Genomic DNA, 20,676 nt, shown 5'->3' on the forward strand with positions numbered 1-20,676 from the left:
AAGGCTAAAATCACAGCACATGGCTGGATGCATTGATACTTGTGCCGTTCGTTAAGCGCTCTGGTTACTTAGCGTGACCTTCTTCAAATTCGTCAAGAGCTAATTTTATACTTTATCGCGCTCTAAGAAAGAAAGGTTTTACTCCTTCAATCTCAGTGCTATGTATAGCAATCTTGTTTAAATGTCTATATCTCCTTATTTGTTAAAAACGCTATCTATGTTTTACCATGGGTAGATACATTCTGTTGGTTGTCCCGCCTCTAACTAACGAAGCGCACTGTCACTAGCAGACATTCCTACTCCCTTACTCCTAAAAACAGCTAATCTTTATTTCTGGTGTATCTTTCTTTAAAAATGCAGTATTTCACACAGCTATATTTGAATAAATCTGAATAGAAGTCTCTGTGTCCCTGACACTATATTAACCCTTTGTGCTAAAATATCGCTTTCCCTGTTGGGCTTTTGAAAATCTGCTCCCATTGAATATACTCTATCTCTCACTGCTGCATACCCGTTTGCATGGATGACTGCCTGTGATTAAATTACCGTGCCGCCCCTCTCACCTGTGCATGGTAGGTCGGCCTCCCTGCTCCTCTTGTGTCTCTTCGTTTTTTAAATATATTCAGAGCGATAAATCGGGGTGTTTATATATCCAACGCTGCCTTCAGCTATAGCTCTGTTGAGGTTCATAACACAATAAATGCAAATGTGATTGAATTGCAGATACCTATTATTAATATGTGGACAGATCATCTTTGTCTCTTCTCCCTCCAAGGACTTGTTCTGTGAGTGTCACATACACCAATCAAAATCTAAATATAATCCAACAAGTTTCCTTTGTATTTTGAAGGACAAAATATTTTGGGGGGGGAATTCCTGAACATTTTCAGAAGTACTCCTAGAAAACGAATGTTGCACTACTGCTGAGAACCACTTCCTCTGCGTTTTCACCAATATTGCAGTTGTTTCCTGTACACTTGCACTCTGGAAATGGATTTATTCCTGCTCATGACTGATGTAAATCTTCACTATTTAAAAGGTGGGAATGAGTCAGAAACCTCTTGTCAATGCCCACAAACAAGTTTGTTTACTCTGAAGAAAATCTTATTTTTAAAGTGATTTTACACATTCAAATAGGTCTGTGGGAATGTCTGACATAATATCGACAGACAGAATATCGAAATACAAAAATATCGGAGCAAAAATATCGACATCAAAAATATCGGAATCCTATCTTCATAAAGGTAAGTACAAAAATATCGAAAAAATAATATCGTAGTACAAAAATATCGGAATCAAAAAAATTGTTTTTTTAAATGTATTAATAATAATGTAAAAATAATTTTAAAATACATATAATTTTACAAATATTAAATAAAAATATGAAAACAAAATTAAAACTAATACATATACATTTAAAATAAATAAAACACTTAATAATTTAATGTAATGTTTTTTTAATGTTATTTATTTGATTTAATGTAATATTTTTTTGTTTTTACCCTGTACGCCTGTACCCCAAAAACCCAAAACTGACCCTGAACCCTAAAAATATCCCTTTACCCCAAAAACCCAAAACTGACCCTGAACCCTAAAAATACCCCTTTACCCAAAAACTGAAAACTGACCCTGAACCCTAAAAATACCCCTTTACCCAAAAACTGAAAACTGACCCTGAACCCTAAAAATACCCCTTTACCCATGAACTGAAAACTGACCCTTATCCCTAAAAATACCCCTTTACCCAAAAACTGAAAACTGACCCTGAACCCTAAAAATACCCCTTTACCCAAAAACTGAAAACTGACCCTGAACCCTAAAAATACCCCTTTACCCAAAAACTGAAAACTGACCCTGAACACTAAAAATACTCCTTTACCCAAAATTAATTAATATTATTTAATTACCAATTAATTATTAATTAACAATAACAATAAAATAAATATATTAGCACATTAGCTGTAATTAATTTAATTTAATAATAATTATTATTTTTCCCAATTAATTAATTAGGAATAACACAAAATTATATATAAAAAAATTACTATAATTAATGTAAATAAATAATTAATATTAATTAATTACCAACTAATTAATAATTATAAATATGTACAAAATTATATTAATTAATTAACTAATTAATAAAAATTAATTACCAATTAATTATTAATTAAAATATGTACAACATATATTAATTAATTAATTATTATTAAATTACTTCCCACCCTATTTCCCTATAAACCCATAACCCGCTACAGAACATATTTATCAATTAGTCAATCAATTAAAATTAATTACAAATTATTTCTCAATTAATTAATTAATAATTCCTACTAATTAATAATTAATTTAACATAATTAAATTACTTCCCACCCTATTCCCCTATAAACCCACAACCCGCTATAGAAGTAAAAGACAATATTTAATTAAATTACATTAAAAATAAATAATAAAACATAATAAATACAATATAATATACACTAAATTTATTTAAAAATTGATATTAGTAACATCGAAGTTATTTATTTCGATATTATTGACATCGATATTTAAAACTTCGATATTACTGATATCATACTAATATCGATATTAAGACTGTCGATATTACTTACCTTCGATATTTTGTCCCATCGATATTTAAACTTCGATATTTTTGTATATCGATATTTAAAAATCGATATTTTGTCTGTGTACCGGTCTGTGGATTGGACACCCTGTGTAGCCTGCTAAGAACACCCAGTCTCTTTAGCTCATTGTCCTCAGAACTCCTGGCTCTGTGTTACTAGGGCATGTACCTTGTGTCTTTTCCTCCACAAGCCCCTCGCTCTGTAATATCATGTGCCCTTTGATGTTTCCTCCCTAGATCTTTCATACTTATGTTGTCACTCTTGCCTCACATATCTTCGACCGTGGATCTTGTAAACGGATTTTGTCACAAACTGGCCCACGTTCGTCCATTGATCCCTCGCACTGATGCAATCACATGTGCCCAGCATCATTCACTCCCTGGACACCCTACACTGATGCAATACATCTGCCTGAATCTGTTTCTCCTTGGATCCCTAGCACTGATGCTATCACATGTGCCCCACATCTCTTCCTTCAAGTATCGCTCACACTGATGCCATGACTGCTGCCCTTTATCTAATCCTCCTCTCATCTCTCATATGAGTTTATAGATACAATTTGTCTCTCAATCTGCTGGTTGTGTGATAATGTCACATCTGACGTTTGCCTCTTCCCCGGTTTATTTCTCACACATGTTCTTCTTCCACCTCCTCTCCAGGTCCCTCGCTCTGTGTGCAGTGAGAGCTGTCCCCCTGGGTACAGGAAGGTCCCTCTGGAGGGTCAGCCCATCTGCTGCTACGACTGTGCCCCCTGCTCAGAAGGCGAGATTACCAACAAGAGTGGTAGGTGATAAAACACTGCATGCCAACCAATGATCCTTTCCAAAGGGCCAAAGGAGATGACTTGCACATGTAAATTAGTCACAAGTGTAAGTTGCCTTTGTGAATCGCCTCCTTAGTTTGTATTTATTTAGTTTACAAATAGTCGCTGTGGCCGGAACATGGAAAAAAAATATTTGAACAGAATTATACCGTTATCTTAGGATCTACCAAAGCCAGAACTAGTCCATTGTCATCAACTAAACCGCACCTCAATCTCTTTCTCTCTCTCCCTTTTGCTCTCTCTCCCTACCTACTCCCAGCCAGTGCTGGCTTCAGTGTAGTGTGACCAACGTAATAGCACCAGGTCCAAGATCAAGGGTGCGCCCTCTGCATGCAGGCTGAACAGATGTAGGAGCAGCCTGCAGAGATCTTTGTATGCACATACTTTTTCAGGGATAATTGTAATGGCATGATACCTCTGGTGGTTAAAGCACTACAGGGAGAGATCTGGTATTCAGCTAGTCACAGTTTTGACTTATGAAACAGTAGCTTGGAGTGTTAATGTTCCTGCTGCAAATCACGTGTGACGTGCAGCACACAGATTCGTATTTTCTGGAGATAGCTTAGTGGGTATTTATTTTGTTGCAAACATTCTTTTCTTATTTGGAGTTCATAAGTAACAATCCATCTAACATAGAACATTATGCAATGAAGTGGCATCAAAATGCTGCATGCAAATAGAAAGGCTTAGATTCAGAACCTTATGGTTTATTCCCCTCAATCTTTTGTCATTCTAAGGTTGGGAAAGAGTACTCCTTTGGGTAGCAATACCATTTTAATGACAATCATTGTGTTACGCTTATAGGTGGATTTTACTAAGAGTTTGTTCCTGGTTTGCATCAGAAAAGAGATGCAAACCTGGTGCAAAGTATTATTTTGAGGTTTAGTTTCTAGTGCAGATCCTGAATTGAGTTGGACAGTAGCCCTAATTAATACAACGTAGCACTATGAGCTAGTTTACACCATGGAGGCGTACCATGCGTGATACATGGATGTTCCCATGCACTCAGCCATGGATGTTGACACTAATCCCTATCTACTAACTTTAATAGGAAAGGGATAGGCATCAAACAATTACGCATCCTCAAAGCAGGAGTAAATTTGGAGAAAATATTTCCAAATGTGCATGTGTGCTGCACCATACATTACGCATACAAAGTGGTAACTTTATCAAACATTGACTTTTGTGCTGGAAGGGTACACTTTCAATATACATCTTTAACTTGACATAACTCAATCACCCTCACCCTGTGGTGTAAGGGTGTAATTGGCCCAAGGCAGCCTAGGGTACGGCCGCACTAGAGGACAGAGAAACATCGCCATATCTTAATAGATAGCTTTGGTTACTGCTCAATGTAAAATAAAGTTTTTAGAAAATTAGTTAATGAGAGGTTTATGAAGGATCAAAAATTCACCCCCAACAGAGTGAGCCCATTGGTATTCACAAACTGTACTTACCGTAGCCAAAAGGGTCATGAAGCGGCTGTAAATGCCTTCCAGCTCGACCTGGAGTAAGACAAGCATCACAAATGGCCAACCACTGATACTTCAACAACCCTCTAACCACATCAACAGAGACAGGCCATTACAATAGCACCACATAGCGAAAAATGTTAAAATAAAATAATGTGTTTAGAATTTTCAAAACATGTGTATAAATGTAATTTAATGTTAAAGAAATAATTTATTCTTTTAAAATAAACATTTGTTTATTATTAAATAGTTTAACAAACCTTTAAGCGTAAGAATAAACATAACTTTAATTAATTGAATATAATTTAATTTAAAATAATTCTAGATAATATTTTTGGTAACGTTACTACATAATAAATGAATATGGACATGTTATTTAAATAGGAATTTTCTAAAATAAATTTAAAAAAATAACTCATTCTAATTGTATTTATTCAAATTATTAAATATTTAAATGAAATATAAGTTTATTGTGCTGTAATAGTTTTTTTCTACTGTTAAAGTACATATATAACCTTAATATACATTTATAGGTAAATGAAATATTTTTATAATTTATTTTAAAGTTTAATAAACTTATAAATACTTACCATTAGGAGACCTCCGCCCTTGAGGATCTACCTCCTGATTCCAGGAAATTGGGACTAGTAAATTCACACTAAAGGGCCTATTACGATGTCGGTCGGAGTTTCCTCTGAACAACACAACTGACCTCAATTCTGCGGTCCTGACCGCCTAACTATGATGAGGCCACACATAGTGTAATAAATATAGATCTTTCAAATACAATGAAATAAAAAAACTTAACACAGACTAGCAATTTTATTTTCGTATAGCAATAAACAAATTGAATTAAAACTTGAGTTTAATTATTGTAAATTACATTTTAATTTTAAATATATGTTTTACTATGGTAAATATTAATAGCTAAACTAATAATATATTTAGCTAATAATTGTGTGCACTTTTTAAGACACACAAACAAATAGACATATGCACATAATTAACTAACAGTAAGGGATATCACTGGACTAACTATTAACCTTGGGTTCCGGAGCAGCCTGCTGCCTTGTCTGAAGTGCGTTGAGTGTTTTAATGTCTTGGCTCGGTGATAAGGGCTATATAAATGCAATTAATTGATTGATTGATTGATTGATTGATTGAATTACAATTATAATAATTTAAAAGTCAAAATAATGCAATTATTTCAACGTTTTGTTCCTATGGGGTTTTTAAATTAAGTTCCTACACCCACTATTTTCTATTGAAGAAAAAGGAAACAGTACAAGCCATCTTGAACAATTCAACACAACTCGCTGAGTGAGGCATCGATGCCCAGAATCGACCCAACCCAAACTCCTCTCATAGCGCGGACGTGTGTGTGAGGAGCTCCCCTGTTTCGAACTCGGCTCACCTTTTCACAAGGATTCTGCTGCCTGGCTGTTTGTTTTCCTTGGTGGCGTCTGGAGGATAAGAGGATATGCGGGAGAGAGCGCGGGATTAAAAATACCGTCACCGGCGAAGTTAAGTGCTTGAACGCCCGCGAACTTGTGCGACCACTAGAACGCCGGAGCCGGCGGGTGGGGTGACGCGTCCGGCAAACGCGCAGGCTCCCGCTGAAGAACACCCGGGGTCGCGGCGGTTGAAGCCGCGGTGTGAGAGCTGGGAGAGTTGTTGGAAGTTACAGCTGCCGCTGAGATGTGGAGGTGAGCGGCAACACTGCAGCAATATTGTATCTGGAAAAGCGGCTGACCGACTGGAGAGTAGCGCAGGCGGCTTGCTATCGTATTACACTGTATTACACTGTATGCCGGCTTCGTCAATGCACTGCTTGCACACCTGGGGCTATTGCAAGCAAGCAAGCTATTGCAAGTAGGAGCAACCTCGAAAACTCCATTGGGGACTAATTTTGACATGGAATAATTTGACAGTAAGAATACTTTATAAAATGTAGTATTGGATGTAGGAGTATTTTTGAAGACGGTGATGCTGGACTACGGGGCTTCATTTAGAGAAAAAATTTGAAACTTGATATATACTCCGTAAAAAAAAACTTGGCCAGTGACTTTTTGAGTACGGGTGTGTGTTGGATGCTGCTAAATTACCTGGGGCTGGACGGTGGTCTGTTTGGTTGGTCCCGCCGCTTTCCCTCATGCGGCCGGGCTAATGGCTCTCATTAGAAATATTTTCTAAACGATCCTCTCTGGGATCTATCAGGAGCTCTACAACTCCTGAAAACCGATTAAGTCAACGTCTCGTTGATTTAGGATTGCCAGAGATTAGTATAGGGTCGGATACACAAAGCATAATCACCCTGGGGAATAGTACAAAGAATAGTAACACTACTCACGAGGAAAGTCAGCCTTGCAAGACACACCCCACAAAGATATATGCATGCCCTACTGTTGAAACGATAACTAGAAGCACCAAACCTATAGGGAAAAGAAAGCGGGGTGGAGGTGGGTCAAAAGGTAAACGGGCAAAGATCCCCAAACTAGCGATTAAAATGGTTAATCCATCGGGCACACATAACCATACAGAGGCCGTCGCTTCTGCCCAGAATAAGAGCGCCCCCCTTCCATCTATAAAAGCCCAACATCAGTCGATGAAAAGAATGCCAATGCTCGTACAGGGAGATGGCGGGCTGATAGGGCAGGTGGAACAGATTGTAAAGTCCTTAATGCTCCCCCTTATCGAGAGACTGAAAATAATTATTGAAAATCTAGGCAAGTTACAACAGGCCACATTATATAACACCCAACTGCTACACTCCCTAGTAGACAACAAGATGGTGGGGGGACAAGCTACACAACTAAGCAAGCGGACTGATACTAACCAATCCTCCACACCCACCACTAGTCAACCTGTAAAGCTAACAGAGAGAGGGACTTTGATTAACGGGGTTACTAGATTAGAGGAAATAAAGGCAAGACCTCAGGGGAATGAGGGAAGCCGCAGCCTTGAGGCCCCCCTGACACATCAGGATGAGGGCACACAATCAGCCATACTGATAAACGGATCCATACAGACTAATAAGTTGGCCCAGGGTGTGGGTAATCGAACTATCCTTGATCTGCCCTCACAAAGTACCCCGTTAGTGATAGTTCTGGGAAATGTCCCCCCCTCCGTCAAGGAGAAAGAGAGGACTTTTCCCAGATTAAAAATAAGGTTACACACTGGCTATCCCGAAACACAGTAGGAGGCCATATGGTAGGGCACAACATAATTATGGCCCGACGAGTAGCGTGGCTGGGACATTCTAGGAATACCAGAGACGGAGACAGTATAGTGATAAACTTTAATAATCCAGTACCAGTGGAAAGGATACTTTTAGGGAAGCAGCGGGAAGTACTTTGTCGGGGGGACAGGGTATAGAAAGATTGCCCCTTGTTTTTTTTATAGGCCAGAGCAACAGGGTGCCTTTAATACAGGAACAGGATGTTCGCTAATAAATTACCTTCTAAATCACCAATGGGCATCCAATCGCTACTTTCCAGCTTTCAAACCTTTTGTTATGAAAGGGGCTTGGCAATAAATATAGGTAAAACCAAGTTTCTAGTTCTTAACCCGCCTAAAAAATCTGTTTATCCCCCGGTCTTGGATTCCGTCCCACTTGATCGCGTGAAAGAATTCGATTACCTGGGTATACGCATCAGTGATACTATGAGCTGGAAGGCACACCATCAAAAAGTCTTCCTTACCCATAAAAGGGTGGCAGGTGCGCTGCTCAAGGAGCAGCGAGCTTCACCATCAAAACCTATTGGGGCCCCCTTAGATATCTATAGGGCAAGGGTTGTAAGCGCGGCACTTTACGGTGCTGAGTTGTGGGGCACTCAAAAAGTTGACACTCTGGCCCACCTTGAGAACAACTTCCATAAAGACCTAATGGGTTTGCCCCACAGCACGCCAACAATCCCATTGCTGTTGGATGCAGGTACCCGGGCAATCTGCGACCAAGCGAAACTACGCCCACTCCTGTTATGGTCCAGAATATGGAATGTGCAGGAATTCAGTAGTTACGCAGACGCTTTAAACGACATTTTGTCATTACCGGGTTCTCATAAGATCATCTGGCTTAGGGAGGTTAAAAATCTGCTCTACAAATTGGGCCTAGGAGAGGCTTGGTCCAACAAATCTGCACCCACGAAGCAACAGCTAAAGAAGGTCTATTGGGCATGGGTGGATAGTGAGAGGGCCCGAAGTACAAGCCATTGCAAATCTGTAGTCCTGTTTTTGTCAGCTAAGGAGTTACCGCTAAGGGAACCTTACCTAGACACCATTCAGAGCCCAAGGGACAGAGCATTGTACATTAAGTTCAGGTTGGGGGTGCTTCCATTATGTGAGTTCACGTCCACTTGGAAACCGCCCGCTCAAACTGTACCCCATTGCCCCTTCTGCGATTTAAAGGTAGAGTCTGTGTCCCACATGTTGTTCGAATGTAGCGTCTATGTAGCTCCGAGACGTAGATGGTTGAAGCCTATTTGCAGAAGTCTGGGCACTCGTTCTCACTTGGAAGCTCTGCGCATTTTACGCACAGATGCTAGACCCTTCTTTTCCACTTGCATGGCAACATTTTTGGGGTGGGCTTGGCGTTTAAGAACCGCAAGAAAACTGTTAATCCAGTGAATGCACCTACCCACCCAACATTTTGTTTTGGATTGAAATGTTTTTATGTCATTGATTGTTGCTAAAAATGGTTTTAAAGATGTGTAAATGCTTTTATGATATGTTTTTTATCGAATAAAGCTATTACTTACTTACTTGCTAATAAATTACCTTGCCCCGGAGGACCAGATGGGTGGGACACAATACCTTTAAGGTCCAGTGGAGTTCAGATGAGTGGTGGACCAGGATATCTCTCGCATTTAGAGGTCACAAACAGAGTTGATGCTCTCTCGGGCCTCAATGACTGCGATTGACTGTGTGGTAATCTATCTAGCTACCCCCCTTTTAACGGTCAAAGCATTTTGCCTGTATATTCCTCACCCCTGGATAGTTCAGTGAGAGGTTTAATAATCCAGTAGTTGTTATCCCTAATAAAATATTATCACTAGTAGAAGAAGGTTCCCGTGAGGTTACTCACTCTGGAACAACTCAATTTGATTCACCTAGAAAGCCTGTTCCTGTGAACACAGATGCTAACTCAGAATTTAATGTTCTCTCATGGAATGTTGCTAGGGCTGTCAGGAAAGATTTCGGACCCCCTATGGGTGCAGTTTGTGAGCCAACACATTATTATCTGTCTCCAAGAGACATGGGCCACCAACTGCAATACTCCACTGGAGGGTTATAAATAATTTAGTGTTCCAGCAGTAAACTCAAACAGTTGTCGTGCATCGGGGGGATTAGTCATCTTTACCTCCCTGGCACTAAGATGCAGCATAAGGGTCTTTTCCTCAGGTAACAGAAACATCCAGGCTATTATCTTGGGGAAAGAAGACAACAGCCTGTGTGTGATAAACTATTACAACGCAAGTAACCAGGGCGAGGGATGTAGGATTACCGAACTGCATAATTTTATAACTCAGTGTCGTGGACCAACAAGAAGGAACCTACTACTTGCAGGCGATTTCAAAGTACACCCTTGCGGCGACCCTATGTTAAATACGTTAGCGACCATGGGTTGCCACATGATAACGGGGTTACACTTTGAACATACAAAACAAGGAAATTTGCTGAACCTCATACTAGATGAGCACGACCTTTTGTTTACCATGAGCATAGCACCACCATTATCTACACAAAAGGAACCCACCTTTAAGGGTAGAAGCCTAGGCACTTTTATAGATTTTATTCTAGTTTCTAGTTTATTCTAGTTTCTAGAACCATTATGAGTTTCATCTTGGCCTTCTGTATAATACCGAGCGGAGACAGCGATCACAATCCAGTCTGTGTGTTGCTAGGAGGGAACTTTCTGAAAAAAAGGATAAAGCCGTAGAAGGAAATATGCTGCAACCTATAAACGGGTCATACCACCCGTCCTCCTCGATAGACTTAAAAAGGATTGTGCTGTTGAATTTTTAACCTGCCTTAGCACTGATCCTTTGGGCGAAGGAGTCCTTGAAGCCTTCGACAGTATTGCCCTTCATGTAGGAAAGATGTTACATGCCCCGGGGGGAAAAACCCTCTCTGGAGATCCTGAATGGTTCTGCCACAACTGCTCTAAAGCAGCCAGAGTTTTGAAGAAGGCCCTTAAAACAAATCCCAGGGATAGATCCATGATCCGTACACTTCGATCAAGTTATAAAAGTGCGCTGGCTAATAGGAAAAAGGAGTTGAAAATTGGGCTCTGGCGAACAGCATGGCCGGCTAGGACGTGCTCCTTCGTAGCTCCGGACGAGCTGCACTAAATCTGACTTTCTACTGATGACAAAAAGCCCCGTTTCGGCATTAAAAGAACCGTAAGGGTACTGTCCTGCCTTCTGGGCTGCAAGCGCGCACCAAAGCGGCTGAGATCAGCCAAAATCAGCGGAGTGGAGACCGGAGCGAGCCCGGCCGCAAGAACAAAGATGGCGACGACGCGCTGATCTGAAGGGATTGGCCCAAAGAAGGGAGAGCGGCCGGGGCCTCCTAGCAGGAGAAAGGACGAGGCCGCCACCGCGTACCTGGAGCTGACGGCAAGTGCTCCACTGCTGTGTGGAGGTGGCCTGTGCTTCTGACCATGGCGCTCTGGGGACCTAGGGAGTACTGCGGAGGGCTCCGGCGGGGCCCCTGAATCGCCTGGTAGGCGGTGCTGACATCGGAGTGGAGTGAGCCGCGCGGAGCCCGAGGGGTGAGAGACTGAGGCACCCGCTGGGATGAGGGGAGCCTGCCCGCGGCGCTCGGCGCTGCAATCCCCTGGCACCAATATCACTGGAGGACCTGAGAAAGGAGGGGTGAGCCATCCTGCCCGCTGCGGGCGACTGACCCGCGAAAGCACACTCGGTGCATGGACGGCCTCGCTGGGGTACCCCGAGGAATCTGTTGTTCTTGGCGGCCTGTGATGGCCTGATCCCCAGCCTTTGCCCTGCTGTGACGACCCCCGGGAGTCAGAGTTGGAAACTGGGGGCGACAGAGATCAGACTACGCGGCCAAAGAGGCGCGTCGTCGGGGCCTGTGCCCGGCTGTGTGTCGCACCCTGGGTGGCAGAAGTGGAGGCCTGTGGTGCAAGAAATCGGAAGAAGCAGCATTCCAGAAGCGCCCTCAAGGTCCGCGCTGACGCATATGCCACATCCATAGACTCACACTGCTGGGCCGGTAAGGAGGTGGTAGACAGGGAGGACAAGGGACACGTATGAGCCAGCGCCTGCCTGTAAGCACGGCCATCTATCCTAGCGCTACGAAGAGAAGATATACACTGTATTAATCAGACTCTCCGGCGGGCGGCGGGATCTGGGCAGACTGTGGGGCATTTCGCACCATATGGGACGCCGGGCCGGTACGAGCCTTGGAATACAGGCCGGGACTGGGCGATAGATCACGGCAAGGAGCCAGACTCCGGGGACAAGACACTGAGGCGATCGGCCCTCTGGAAGCAGCTGTGCGGGGTGGCTGGGTCCCCCCCCCCCCCTCGCCCCTGTGGTGGGACAGGAAGAGCATCGACCCTAAGCCACGGCCTAAAAGGAGGGGCGGCGAGAGGAGTGAGTTCCCCGTGAGAGTGACTACATTGCACCGCCAGCCATGGGGAAGAAGGATACGGTCCCTAAAACTACCAAGCAGGGCCCCATGGATAACTTCGCCACGCCGCGGCCGTCTACTGAGACCGCGCCTACTACGCCCGGCATACGCTCGGACACTGACTTGCCGATGGGTGCCATCCAAGCATCAAGGACCGACATTCAAGAGTCCCGGGCGGCCTTGAAAGTCAAAATCGCCGAGGTGGGGTCGGAGGTGACGCTATTGAGGCAAGACTTCCGAAAGCTAACGGACAGAGTAACTACGGCGGAGACACGAATAGGCGAGGCGGAAGACTCAATCTCCACCCTGAGAAAAGACATGGCGGAACTCCAGGCCTCCCATCGCCAACTGCTGTGGAAGGTTGACGATGCAGAAAACAGGGCGCGACGCAATAACCTGCGCTTTGTAGGCTTTAGAGAGGGAATCGAAGGGACGGACATGGCAGCTTTCCTCCACTCCTGGCTGAAAAAAACCTTCCCGGAGGGGCAGTTCTCGACTTGCTTCATAATTGAAAGGGCACACAGGGCCCTCCTGGCAAGGCCGTCGGAGGGAGCGAGACGCCGACCTGTCATTGCACGCTTCCTCAACTTCGCGGACCGGGACCTGATTTTGTGAGAGTCCAGAAAGCTGGGGGAGATCCGCGTGGAAAACACGAACATTATGATATTCCCAGACTATAGCCAGGAAGTGCAAAAACAACGCCGCTCCTTTGACGCGGTCAAAGCGAAACTGAGAGACATGAACATTACCTACATGCTGCTCTTCCCGGCAAAGCTAAAGGTGATCTATAAGGACAAAACACACTTCTTTAACCATCCGTTAGATGCCTGGCAATGGTTAGAGGAACAACCCATATTCCGCACACAGGAGAACGCTGGACGAGGAGTGCCAGACAGGCCAACTCTTCACAGAGCCCAATGGGAACTGCCGAAGGGCCAGAGACGGAGGGCACAAAGAAATAAGAGACAGATGCCGACTACTCCCTACCCAGGACGCATCCCGATGAACAGACGACAAGGACAATCAGCTTCACCCGGAAGGAGAGGCGGGATGGGATCTAGATTCAGTTGCCTGGAAAGAACCGCCCGATCGGAGGGAGAAGAGAGAGAGGAATCGGAGGGCCACTCCTCGGGAGGTGAAGATGGGGGAGCGCGCTCTATCCAGCCACTGGAGAAGGCAATCCGAGATCTGGAGCGGGACGCTTCGGGGCACACGACTGACACACGACCGGACACCCAGGACTCACATTCTTGAACAGGGGCAGACCGGGCAGTTGAGATTGCAGCTCGTAATTAAGGGGGCACGCAAGTTGATACACCCTCCTTATACCTATTGTGTTCATTGGTTTCTTGTTCTTATGTGTACAAATTCCTTAACTCTGACTCTTGAGGCTGATTAGTTGGGAATGTATTGCATGTTCAACATTAAGTTGGACAGAGTAGGTTGAAAGGGGGAGGGATCTTTGGGCGGGCTACAGACCCTATCCTACTGACAGTTTCGCCTTGCTGAGGGATGGGACTGAAAGGGGAGGGAGGTGGGGTGGGGGGTGTGGGGGGAGTTCAGTTTTGTTGAGTCTGACTGGATGGGAAAGTTGGGGCAGTGGGAGGGAGGGGCTGGTGGGAAGGGGAAGTTGGGGGGGAGGGGGATGAACAACATGAACAATGCATTCACTTGTCGGACAGGCACGCACACTATACACCACACACCACCACGATTCCTACGATACCACCGGAGGTTCCTTGACACACAGGATTGGCAGCACACGTACGCCTCACGGCGTATACCGGCGTGAGGCATCAGGGGCCGTTTGATGAGATTCCACCATTGGAAACAGAACACCACCGAACTAAAGACTCAGGGACTTTGCGACAACTGGTTGATGTCCAAGCCCAGTATAGACAGTTAGTGACGGTGGAGGCCAAGACAAAGGCACTGGCTACCCTACACCGCATCTATGATGTGGGTGATAAGTCCGGGAAGCTTCTGGCATGGTTAAGCAGAAAAGAGAAGGATGAGAGATGGGTGGGAAAAAGTAAGGGTTGGTCTGGATGCGTGGGCATGTACTGATGCTGAGATAGCAGACGCTTTCGCTGACTACTATGGGCCTTTTATGAGGCCCGCAATCTGGGATCCAAGGAGGACGCGTTGAACTATATAGCGACTATTGATATCCCGAAGCTTCAGGAGGCAGAATGCGAGGACTTAGAGGCCGATATTACGGTGGAAGAGGTTAGAAGAGCACTGACGAAACTTCGTGCGGGTAAAGCCCCAGGCCCCAATGGATTCCCCGCGGAATTCTTTAAGAAGATGGCCGACCATTTGACGAGACACCTTTTAGGCCTGTTCCAAGATGCCGAAAAGGAGGGTCAATTCCCTTTGGACCTCAGACAGGCCACGATTGTCCCAATCTATAAGGCGGGGAAGCCTGCAAAGGACTGCGCATCTTACCGCCCCATCTCTTTGCTGAATGTCAAAGCAAAGCTCTATGCAACTGTTCTGACTCTACGCTTGCGAGGAGTCATACCGCGCCTGGTACATATGGACCAGACAGGGTCCATCCCGGAAATGGCGACTAGATATAATCTCAGTAGGACACATAACTGGCTCTGTGAAGTGGAAGGTAGGACGGAGCCCCATTGGTTCCTGTCTTTGGACGCTGAAAAGGCGTTTGACGCAGTACACTGGCCCTTCTTAGAGGGAGTCCTGGAGCATATTGCCTTTGGGCCCCAGTTTAGAGCAAAGTTTGCCTCCTTTACTCAGGCCCTAGTGCTCGAGTCAGGGTAAATGGTACGATGTCCAGGGCCTTTCCAATACAAAGGGGAACCCGACAAGGTTGTCCCTTGTCGCCCCTTCTGTTTGCCCTATCTATCGAGGTCGTGGTGTGCGCGATTAGGCAGAACCCTAGGGTGACGGGTTTCCAAGTTGGGCAGGCAGGGCTACAGGATGAGAAACTGTCCGTGTATGCAGATGATGTGTTGTTGTATGTGACGAAGCCGGAGACTACCATACCGGCACTCTTCAGTGAACTGGACCAGTATGGGGTCAGATCTGGATATCAAATCAATTGGCATAAGTCGACACTTTACGATCCCCGGGGACGGACTGAGTGGCCTGAGTTACCAGAAAGATTGCAGACGACCAGTGAGGGATTTCTATACCTAGGGATATTTATAACAACAGACAGAAACATCTCATACGACCGTAATATCAACCGTATTGTTAGTAACTTTAAAATAGTTGCAAGTAGATCGCAATTGCTCCCCCTGACAATTCTTGGACGGGCGGCCATGTTCAAAATGATCTCACTACCAAGATTTCTGTACGCGTTTCAAAATGAATACTTCCTGGTGCAGCCCAAGACTTCTCGAGAAGTTCACGCGGAACTGAGGTCCTATCTGTGGTTAGGGAAGCATCCGAGGGTTGCACTTGCGACCCTACAGAGAAACCAGTACGATGGGGGGATCTCGCTTCCTGACCTGGAGGCCTATTATTGGGCGGAACACCTGGCTCCCATCAATGAATGGGTGCATGCACCGGCTACAAACCCCACCTATGCATTAGAAAGGTACACTATGGGCATGCACAATTGCTTACACTACATATATGAGGGGAAGGGACAAGCCAGGCTGTTACCGGCCACTAGACTTACACTGGGAGCATGGCAGAGGGCCTCGAAAGCTACAGGATGGACACATAAACCCTTGAGGCAGACCCCAATTTGGGACTGCTCATGGCTGAAAGAACTTAGTAAGTTAAGAGGCTTCCGGGGCTGGGACGACATAGGTATGTCCTCCATAGGTGATGTAGTCAAGAGCGGGACCTTGAAGTCATTTCAGTCACTAGAGGCGGAATTTGGGCTACACCGCTCGCAGTTTTTCAAATATATACAACTCAGACATGCTTGGCGGGCGGAAAGAACATTACAGGAGGCGCTCCATGAATATGCCCCTCTGGAAGGCCGCCTGCTGCAGGAAAAGATCCCCGAAAAGGTTGTCTCCCTGACGTATAAGTCAATCATGAATAATAAACCGGATAGGCTGAAGGGCCTTCGGGCCATTTGTGAGAAAGAAGTGGGGGAGATGGATGATGTAGACTGGGGGTTGGTATTGATGCACCCTAGGGAGGTAGCGATTAAGTCGCGACTCTGCTTGATACAATTTACGATCCTACACAGGGTATACTTTGACAGAGTACGGCTCTTTAAGATGGGGAGAGTGTCTGACCCTAGCTGCCTGCACTGTGGAATTGCAACCGGAGATTTCTTACATACAGTGTGGTCGTGCTCACATATACAAACCTACTGGGGAGAGGTCACCGCTGAATTGGGCAAGGTACTAGAGATGGATATCCCACTAGATCCGAAACTCATTCTCCTGGGGATGTCGAATGATGTGGACCTGGCCCGTCCACTGCTGATCTTTTTAGCCCTAGCGCTGGTGGTAGCCAAGAGGGACATAGCCAGGAAATGGGGGGCACCGGATACACCCCAGTTAGGAGAATGGAGGAGGGGAATGGATTTGTACATGGCGGACGAAAGGGTCACGTGTAGGGCGAGAGGGTGTCCGAAGAAATTTAGTAAAGTGCGGGGCAAATGGAGACGTTACCATGGTTTGGATGGAGGACTATGTGAGAAATGCCATCTGTGTGTAACTACGATGCATACACAAGAAAGGGGCATTCGAGCTCAAGGGACTGTACATTACGAAAATAGTGATCGGCTATCAATACATGTGTATTTGACTATCACTGAGGGGGACCTAAACTGTATTAGAATATGTGGGGGGAGGTGTGGGGGAGGCGCGGGCCCTTTTGCTTGACTGTGACATGCTTGTTCTGTACCTGTTTTTCTTGTGTTAAAAATAATAAAAATGTTTCCAAAAAAAAAAAGAAAATTGCGCCCTGCCATGAGCTTTTAGACCCTTTGACCCTAGCAAGCAGCTCAAGATTCTGGTCCACAATTAACCGTTCACCGTTGTTAACGTCAGGGGTTAAAGAAGTGCGGTCAAACATCACTAAGGACGATTGGGTGTCCCATTTTACCACAATCTTTAAGGATATCGTTATATGTCCAGCCCAACCAAAAGAGGTGCTGGGGTTGGGCTCTGTGGTGTTCTCAGTTGTGGAAATGATGGAGGGAATCAATAACCTCTCAAATAAGAAGGCCCCAGGTCCAGACGGCATCCCCCCTGACTTATTTAAATCTAGCCCTTTATTCTGGGCCCCAATTCTGACAGCAGTGGATAACGCCACAGTGGAAAAGGGCTGTCCTACCTCCTGGGGATTATCAACAATAGTACCCGTATTCAAGAAGGGGGATCGAAATAGTACCTTAAATTATAGGCTTATCTCCCTAATTGACTCTATTGTAAAAGTTCTAGGAGGCGTTATATTAAAAAGGCTGACTACCTGGGCGGAGGAGAAAGAGATAATTTCTGACATTCAGTACGGGTTCCGCAAAGGGCATTCAACCTTGGCCCAATGCCTAAACCTCTATCTGATCTTGGGTGAGTACACCCTCTCACGTCCTGGGACTATCTACATGGCCTTCATGGACCTTTCCTCTGCCTTTGACTGTGTCAACTGGGGAAAGTTGTGGCAGTCCATGGAGGCCATGGGGGTAGAGCAACATCTGGTGAACTTCCTTCCCAAATGTTAGATACACCATGGATCTCAAGGTAACAAGAAATTTTAGAACCAGTCGGGGAGTCAGGCAAGGGTGAATCCTGGCCCTCTTTCTTTTTAATCTTTATATAAATGACCTTGAGGAAACATTGGTTGATACAGGGGCGGATTACCCATACGTGGGTCGTCGGGGATTGCCTGTCTTACTGTATGCAGAAGACGCTGTCCTTCTAGCTCGCTCCCGAAAGGGTTACAAACATTACTCGACGCCTTTCACGGATTTATGGCTAGTCATGACCTATCCATAAATAACACATAATCATACGTGATGCAGGTGGGGAAAGGAGCCAAAAAACAGTACCCCTTTAGGGTAAATGGCACCAGGGTGCCTACATGTACCTCCTTCTCCTACCTGGGCATCTTCTTGGATTATCAGTTTAACTGGGCCTCCGTCTTGAATAAGAAAAGGGGAGAAGTTACCAGGGCCAACGCAGCACTTTTTGATTTTGCTGCGAGAATGGGCAATAGACCAGTGGCCGCCATGTTGAAGGTTTATTGTGCAAAGAGCATTTCGATAGCTAGCTATGGAAGTGAACTATGGGGATACTGCAACCTAGAGGGTCTCCAGGTGGTAGAAAACAGATTCCTAAAACAGCTTCTGTGTGTCCCACAGGGGACACCGAATATGTCTGTGCATGAAGAGACCGGTATGCCTTTTATTAGTGACTCCCTGTCCTTGCGACCCCTTACCTTTTGGCTACAATGTTGGCTCAATAAACAGCTTGGTCTAACCCATAGTCTTCTAAAAGAGATATTGAGCCTAGATTGCATGACCAAAATTTCCTGGATGAAATATCTTAAAACCAGCTTTGGGAAGAAGGGACGCTTGGATTTGTTTTTAAAACCGGAAGGAATCACAAAAAAAGACGTGGCACATATAAAACAGTCCTTCACTGCACTGAAAATAATGGAAAGGCAGGAAAAGGATCTGTTGAAGCCCAATGTGCGTCATCATATGATGCTCAAAAGCACGCCAGGTGAGGAACCATATCTACTCTGGCCACTACCTGCGTTTGAGCTTTTTTTATTAACTAGGTTTAGGTATAATTTGTTTCACCTTTTATTAGCAGTCCCAAAGGGGTGTCATAGAGGGACAGTGCTAGCATCCTGTGGCTGCGACAACTTGTCTCCACAGGACTTGCTGCAGTTTATGTTCTTTTGTAAATATTATGAATTCCCCAGGGCTTTTGTTCTAAAACCTATTTTAAAAGGATTGCAATTTGTACAAGCTCGCCCGGCCCTATTGTATTTACAACTGTTAAAACCTGATTGTATACCCCATGTTATCGGCTTCTTAAAAAGCTCAATGAAGTATAGAAAATGTCTGGACACATAGAACTGTATAAGTAATCCCCGAATGATATTTTTCCCAACGTGCAATAGCTGGATTTTTTAACGTTATGAAAAACTTGTTTTAAAATGATGTATATTGTAATATGTATTTTAACTGAAAACTTGAAATATATTCAGTTTTATAAACTTGTATGGTTTTGTACAAAACAAAAACCGAATAAAGTACTTTTGAAATTGCTACCCAACCCAAACTACCCATACATCTTAGCACCAGACAAGGGTGAGAAGGGTCCTTGGTCGGTTCTGCACGGGACAAATAGCTCAGGATTCCCCAGGAATACATGGAAGGGACATAAGGACTGTACGGGAATCAGGATCGCATGCCAAAACAGCCAAAGGGTTATCAGTGCCATCCCTTCCCTCTCTGACCAATCCAGAACTGCAGGAAGTAGACAGAACCATTCCTAATAGCAGCGAGACCAGGCCTGCAGGTGGGAGGCTAAGGGAGGATCATTTCCCAAGAAGAATCCAACTATAATCTCATGGAACATCACCGGGAGCAGCAAGATCGATAGAACAAAAACCTGAGGTGATTCCTGGAAACAGGAGACATACTCTGCCTTCAAGAGACCTGGGCATTATCTAGTACACCATTGGCAGGGTTCTACGAACATTATGTTCCAATAATAAAAAAGAACCTTTTTGGTTGCCAGTCTGGCGGTCTATCAGTTTACATTAAACACACAAACTCCCTTGTAGTAACAGGAATAAACCTGAATTCACCTGGGCTGCAAGCCCTACAGATCGAAGGCCGGAAATACACCTCACAGCCAATGCGCCTACTAATAATAAACTGCTATGTCAACCCGGCACAGACCATCATGAAAGATCAGTTTGAGGCATTAACATGGGATATAGACGACCTCCTAAATAAATATAAAACTCATCAGGTAATTCCAGCTGGGGACTTTAACCTGAAGGACCTTGACAATGCTGCACCTCAATATCGAGGGTCGGGAAGGGCCGCACCCTTTCACGACTTAGTCGACAACCAAAAGCTATCTTCAACTTACGCTGTGAAAGCATTACACTTGAATGTTATGCAACTACAGCGGACCTTCT

General features: G+C 44.7%; 1 protein-coding gene across 1 annotated transcript in view; it reads left to right on the plus strand.

The window, feature by feature from the left end:
* The first annotated feature begins 3,293 nt into the window (after nt 1–3,293).
* LOC147689421 (vomeronasal type-2 receptor 26-like) overlaps nt 3,294–20,676 on the plus strand; it is a 96,437-nt gene continuing 79,054 nt past the window's right edge. Inside the window, exon 1 of the mRNA XM_086940101.1 lies at nt 3,294–3,411. The gene's annotated coding sequence lies outside the window, so the exon portion shown is untranslated. The remainder of the gene's footprint in view (nt 3,412–20,676) is intronic.

Source organism: Lissotriton vulgaris, chromosome 10 (genome assembly GCF_964263255.1).
Source record: "Lissotriton vulgaris chromosome 10, aLisVul1.2, whole genome shotgun sequence".
NCBI lineage: Eukaryota > Metazoa > Chordata > Amphibia > Caudata > Salamandridae > Lissotriton > Lissotriton vulgaris.